Source organism: Galeopterus variegatus, unplaced genomic scaffold, assembly GCF_000696425.1.
Source record: "Galeopterus variegatus unplaced genomic scaffold, G_variegatus-3.0.2 Scaffold2471, whole genome shotgun sequence".
Taxonomy (NCBI): Eukaryota; Metazoa; Chordata; class Mammalia; order Dermoptera; family Cynocephalidae; genus Galeopterus; species Galeopterus variegatus.
Genome location: NW_007728582.1, coordinates 6,512 through 14,111, shown reverse-complemented (window position 1 = coordinate 14,111; position 7,600 = coordinate 6,512).

Here is a 7,600-nt window from a genome sequence, read left to right as displayed (position 1 = left end):
ATAGTGGTGCCGGTGGTAGGGAAGGTGGGCTCTGCACAGCCGAGGAATGAATGAGAAGGAAGTGACAAATAATGGCAAGTGCTTTGTGAATTCTGCCTCTGGTCCACTTCGAATGGGCACATGAGGATTTGTTCCTGTCCTCTGACCATTCCCTCTCTTGTCCAGCCCTGAGTCCATTAATCCTTGGCTCCCACTCTTGCCTCTGACTGACTGATGCCACTTGTGGATACTTGTGTTTTCATTCCCCTCTTCTCCCCCAGCTTAAATCCTGTTGTGGCCATTGTAATCCCTTGCATATACCTTCAACTCCTTGCCTGCTTCCTTTAGGCTAAACTGCAACCCTAGTTCAAGCCAGCTTTCTGCCTCTTCAGTGCCTGCACCTGCATGGCTAAGTGCACCTGGAAAAAGACACACCACTGTGCCGACTGGTTTTACTGTAAACTCATGATCACAAACCTCAATTGGCCCGTTAATGCTGCCTGGATATCACACTGTTTACATACTCTCCGATTTCAAATACTTGAACTTCTCTTTCCTCCTCAGACCTCCAGCACCTCCTTCTCTATCCTCTCTCAGCTGATATTCCTGCTTCTTGTTTCCTATAAGAAAATAGAAGCTCTCAGACAAATGTCCACAGGCTCCTGCCTCTCCTTCTTGCCTTCTCCTGTCTGCTCTAATTCCTATGAGCACATATGTTGCTTATTCAGGGACATGTCTCTAGCTGTTCTTCCCCCTGTCTCCTGAATTCTTCCTCTTTCTGCTTGATTGTTCTAACCAGAGTGCACTCTGTTATTAGTTCGGTTTAAAAAAAATCTTCTTTTGACACCATTTCTTCAACTGATGCCTTGATTTGCTGTTTCCCTTACAGCAAAATTCCTTGAGTCTCTAGTCTCTTTTCCTTTTCTCTCCTGCACTTCTTTCTTTTGTCTTTAGAGCCCCATACTCTCCTCATATTCTTCTTCCCACTGGCTGCTCTTTCTCAGTTTCCCCTACTTGTTCCTTCTCTTCTCCTTAATTTCTACACTTTGGGGTGCCTCATGGCTCAGTCCTATTTGTACTTTCTTCCTTGGTGATCTTTTGGCTTTAAATGCCAACACATGTTGATGACCCGGCCCTCTGAACCCCAGACTTGTATGTCCTTGTACATACACTTCAGTGCCTAGACATAGTTGTCTAACTTGTGGATATCCTTAGGTGTCTAACAAACCAGTGTCCAAGCTGGAGTGTCTATTATTCTCTTCAAATACATTCCATTAACAAACTTCCCCATCTCAGTAAATGGGAACTCCACTCTTGTATGTTCAGTCTAAAATCTTCTGAGTTGTCTTTGACCTTCTTTCATACCCTATGTCTGTCTCATCCATCAGCAAATCCTGTAAGCTCTGCCTTCAAAATGAATTCAGAATCTGATGAGTTCTCACCATCTCCACTTCTGCTGCCTGATCTGCTGTCATCTCTTTCTGGGGCTTCCTATCTTCCTGCTCTGCCATTGCCCCTTCCTCCCCTTGACCTGTCTGTTCACCAAAACAGCCAGATCTTGTTAAAATAAGTAAGATGCTGTTACCCTCTGATCAGAACGTTATGGTAGCTCCCATCTCATCCACAGTGAAGGGAAAGTCCTTAGGGAGAGAAGAGTTGGAAGGTATTTTTTTTTTTTAACAAAAGATATCCATGTTTGGCAAAATAAAAATCTGGCAACCCAGTACTGATTTCTCTCTCCACTGCCTCCCTCCCCCTTTTTGTATTTTCCTAGTCCATAAAGTCCCAAAGTCTTCAAACCAGTGTTTTCGATGATTCAGGAAATGTGACCATGAAGAAAACAAGAAATATAAGACAGCGCAGTGGAAAATGCATGCTTGAGGGTGGTTGTTTTTTAAAATTTTTGTTTTTTAAAAGACTTGCCTGTACAATAAAAGACCTCTTTCCCAATTTAATTAGGCTTATAATAAGTTGGTTGTTTACTCCACAAAGTTTACTATAATAGGGAATTACTAAAAAGTGATCTATACACACAGTAACAATTTATTTTAAAATAAGACATAGTTTTACATTCATTCATCAATCATTTATTGGGGCAGGGTTCTGAGGCTGCTGATTGAGGTTCCATGAGGCCTTTCATGCATAAATTGCATTCACATTGTGTGATCTGCCTTTTAGTTTTGGTTTCTTTAAAGTGGAATAAGAACTTAGACACATGCAAAGCAGTCTAAGGCTAGAAACTTTTTAGTTTATCAAGATTTCCCCCCAGTTTTTCTGTTTTAAGTTAAGGTTATATATTCTACAGTGACTTCCTAGTCCTAGTGACCAAACTCTGCCATTTCTAGGAAATTAACAACAAATTTTAGTTGTATAATAATGGAGTGAAATCAATGGAAAGGATAGCCTTGCTGAAGTCTACTGTCTTTACAAAGTATCCACTTGAAGCATGCACTTCTGGCCAGTTGGGAAGACGAGTACACTAATGCCTGGTCAAGTAATTATGGCTTTAGTTCCAGCTTTGCTGATGTGTTATTTTACATAAGGCAGTTCTCTGCTTAAAATAGGGATAGTAGTATGCAGTCCCTCATAGGTTAGTGTTGGTGTTTGCAAAGTGCTTTAGATTCCCCCAAACAGGAACTTAACAAATAAACAAACACACTTCTTATATTTACTCTGTGGAGAACAATTTTAATAATGGACTATATCATTTCTTTGAGTTTATTGATGTTTTTAATAAGGAGGAGAGGATATGCAAAACTATAAATTTTCATAAATTCAGCTATTCCCTCATGTAGTGCAGTATTTTTCATGGTATGCAGAATATGGAAGGCTATTTCTATCTTTAAAAACTATATTTTAATTTTATGTGGTTTGAAATCTTACTCCAAATACATGACCAACAAACTTTCCAATGTCAAGGTGTTCTGTAAAAAGACATGTTTTTTCTTGTACTTCTTGTCCTCTCCTGACCTCTGCTGGTGAGATCTAGGCATGTGTGACTCCCATCAGCATCCTCAGTCATGCGTCCCAATTGTATAAGGTGCAAAAACAAATTGTAAGAGAAGGAAAAAATTATTTCCTACCCTTGTACTGAGTACAGCACAGAACAGTTCTGGTCACCAAGATGTGTGTGGGGTTTTCCCCCAACACCAAGCAGTTCTCCAGTGGACACTGATTGGGTGTCGTACAGTTTAACTCAACTCTGACACTAACCAGAGTTAGTACAGACCCCATAGGTTAAGCTCAGTCCCACAAGACTGCCCACAACATCAGATGCCAATTGAAAGCCCCAGGTTGTCACCTGTGCTTCTGACTGATGGGCTGTAAGTCAGAGAGGTTCCCACAACTCCCCCACAATCAGGTTCGATCATATGCTAGAATGGCTCCCAGAACTCAGGGAAGCACTTTAGTTGCTATTATGCATTTAGTGTAAAAGGTTATAATTCAGGAACAACCAAATGGAAGAGACACATTAGGCATGCTATGGGGAGGGGTACAGAGCTTCCATGCCCTCTCTGGGTGCTCCACCCTCCCAGGACCTCCATGCTTTCACCAACCTAGAAGCTTTTTGAACTCCGTGGTTCAGGGACTTTTATGAAGGGTTCATCATGTAGGCATGATTGATTATCAACTCAATCTCCAGCCCCTCTCCCCTTCCCAGAAGAGGGGGTGTGAAGCTGATCCAGGAGCCCACCAAGAGTCACCTCATTAGAACAAACAATGCTCCTATCACCCAGGAAATTCCAAGGGTTTTAGACCAAGAATGTATTTGTTATTATATCACAGTATCACATTGATATTCAAATAGGAGAGCCATAAAATATCTGAAGACTTGAATTTGAGCAAAGTTCTAACATTTCTTATTCTAGAAGGGAAAGCTGTTTAATATCCATCCATGCATTGTGTATATGTGTAGCCTTTACTGTCTGAATTATTGACCATGTTAATAGTGGGAAGGACCTTGGACCATATGGAAGACAGGCTGTGTGGGTGATTCAACAAGCAGTTGTTGAATATTTACTGTTCATCTGATCCTGCATAGGGTTAGAAGTGTACTCTTAGGTCCCTGGAGGTTGAGAGGTAACAAAGATGATATTGGTTCCAGTTTCAGTTCTTATACCCTCCTTGCCCCAATAAGAGTGGCCAGTTCTGACTTGGAGGCAACATGATTTTAAGACAATTGGGTATCATATCGTAAACTTAAAACANTGTCGTACAGTTTAACTCAACTCTGACACTAACCAGAGTTAGTACAGACCCCATAGGTTAAGCTCAGTCCCACAAGACTGCCCACAACATCAGATGCCAATTGAAAGCCCCAGATTGTCACCTGTGCTTCTGACTGATGGGCTGTAAGTCAGAGAGGTTCCCACAACCCCCCCCCACAATCAGGTTCGATCATATGCTAGAATGGCTCCCAGAACTCAGGGAAGCACTTTAGTTGCTATTACGCATTTAGTGTAAAAGGTTATAATTCAGGAACAACCAAATGGAAGAGACACATTAGGCACGCTATGGGGAGGGGCACAGAGCTTCCATGCCCTCTCTGGGTGCCCCACCCTCCCAGGACCTCCACGCTTTCACCAACCTGGAAGCTTTTTGAACTCTGTGGTTCAGGGACTTTTATGAAGGGTTCATCATGTAGGCATGATTGATTATCAGCTCAATCTCCAGCCCCTCTCCCCTTCCCAGAAGAGGGGGTGTGAAGCTGATCCAGGAGCCCACCAAGAGTCACCTCATTAGAACAAACAATGCTCCTATCACCCAGGAAATTCCAAGGGTTTTAGACCAAGAATGTATTTGTTATTATATCACAGTATCACATTGATATTCAAATAGGAGAGCCATAAAATATCTGAAGACTTGAATTTGAGCAAAGTTCTAAGATTTCTTATTCTAGAAGGGAAAGCTGTTTAATATCCATCCATGCATTGTGTATATGTGTAGCCTTTACTGTCTGAATTATTGACCATGTTAATAGTGGGAAGGACCTTGGACCATATGGAAGACAGGCTGTGTGGGTGATTCAACAAGCAGTTGTTGAATATTTACTGTTCATCTGATCCTGCATAGGGTTAGAAATGTAGTCTTAGGTCCCTGGAGGTTGAGAGGTAACAAAGATGATATTGGTTCCAGTTTCAGTTCTTACACCCTCCTTGCCCCAATAAGAGTGGCCACTTCTGACTTGGAGGCAACATGATTTTAAGACAATTGGGTATCATATCGTAAACTTAAAACACAAGTTTAGTCCTTCCCTGAGAACAACTCATGGGAAGAAAAGTACACAACCATGTACCATTTTCTTAGCCAGTAGAGGTAATGGAGAGATAGATAGCAAAAGCACTGTAGGATGGAAACAAAGACTTCTGCATTATTTTCCTTTGGATATATGCTGTTCTGACATTCTGAGAGTCTGAGAGTAGTAGAATTTTCTTATGACAGGGTCTCCTATACAGTTTTAAAAATTGCAATCATGAGCATATCCTACATCTTAGTTTTTGAATACCATTCCCCATTAAAAAGAAGCACGATTTCTTAAAGTGGTGGCTGATTCCAGGTCAGTGTAAGGTGGGCCAGAATCATTTCGTGCAAGAAAACAAAGAAGTGGTGAAAGACTATTAGGGCATGTCAAAAAGACTGATTAGAAAGGGAGAAATCGCTGATCAGATAGGAAGCAGTCTGGCCAAATTTGGGACCATTTGAGCTTCAAAAAAAATGATGATAAAGGATTATAATGCATTGAATAAAATAATTGTTTAGAACATAGTGATATTAAAAGTGGGGAGGAGCTAGAAAGGAAAAACTTTAATGTCAAAACTTAATAATGTCAGTTAATAATATAGAGGGAATGATAGAATTAGAAAAACACCAAACACCATTTTACCAACACCAGAGTCACAAATTGATTCAGGCAGGGATATCAATGGATGGTGAGACCATTCAGTAGAGTTGTTAAGGAACAGGATATGCATACTGTCCCAAAGTCTACCATACAGATTATTTGTTATAAAAGGAAAATTTTCTGTTAGCAATGGGGAAATTGGACAAATACCACCTTTATCAAGTGATCAAACTGTAGCATCATTGATAATGGTACAAATTGGCATCATGTGCTCCTGATGTGATGTGGCAGGAAAGACACAGTTTCATCGGGTAATAATCCTGCCAAAATCTGAAGGAGACACTCAAAGCCAGATAGCATGGCATGGACTCTTCAAAAATGTCAATGCCATCAAAGGCAGGAAAAGGCAAGGGCACTGTTCTAGATCAAAGAAAACTAAAGAGACACCCCAGTAAATGGAATGTATGATCTGTGATTGGATCCTGAAAACCCTTGCCCCCCGCAAAAAAAACAGCTATGAAGAACATTTTGGGGACAAGTGAGGAATTTGATATATGGATTGTTTATGAGGTAATAATGCATCAATTCTAAATTTCTTTGGTGTAATAATGATATTGTGATTATGTAGGATAATGTGTTTTTGTTCTTAGGTAATACATGCTTCAAATTAGGGATGAAATGTTCATGTATGTGATTTTCTTTTTTTTTTTTTTCCTTTTTGTCTTTTTTCGTGTCCGGCAACGGATCGCAACCCTCAGTGTCGCGCCCGTACCGGACCGGGACCGGCAACGGGATCGCAACCCTCGGTGTTGCGCCCGCGCTATGAAGAACATTTTGGGGACAAGTGAGGAATTTGATATATGGATTGTTTATGAGGTAATAATGCATCAATTCTAAATTTCTTTGGTGTAATAATGATATTGTGATTATGTAGGATAATGTGTTTTTGTTCTTAGGTAATACATGCTTCAAATTAGGGATGAAATGTTCATGTATGTGATTTTCTAATGGATCAGAAAAGAAAGACCCCCCAAGAAAAACAATATAAGTAAATGAGATCTGGCAAAAGGTTCTTAATTGATGGATTTTGGTGAAGCATATTCAAGTATATAGCATACTATTCTTTCAACTTTTCTGTAGCTCTAAAAATTTCAAAATAAAAAGAGAGAAGATGTTTATGAAACCAACAGAATTATTTAATATCAATTTTGACTTTTAACATCAGTAGTTCTGCCTTTTGGCAGCACTTTCAAAAGTGTTACCAACATGATGAAATGATACCATTTCTACTGTTATGCCATGTAAGAGAGATTATCATAATTCACTCTGGCTTATTTCAGTATTATGGTGACCAAACCGCTATCACAAGTANGACAAAGTATGAAAGTTCCGAGAGAAAGGAAATCCTCCAAAGCCTGAAGAAGGTTAAGCTGTTTGGATATCCCATGGCATGCTATGGTATCTGTCTATAATCTTTAATGTTTCCCATCTGAAATGATTAACATTTCCTCTCTTCATGTGAACAAGATGCTTCTAATTCTTCTTCTCCTTTTTCATCTTCTTCTAAACAGCTTTATTGAGATATAATTCAAATACCATACAATTTGCCCATTTAAACTGTACAGTTCAGTGCATTTTAGTGTATTCACAGAGCTGTGCAACCATCACCTTAATCAATTTTAGAACATTTTCATTACCCCCAAAAGAAACCCCACATCCATTAGTCAGCATTCTTCGATCCTTCTACCCTCCCAGCCCTAGGACATCACTAATCTACTT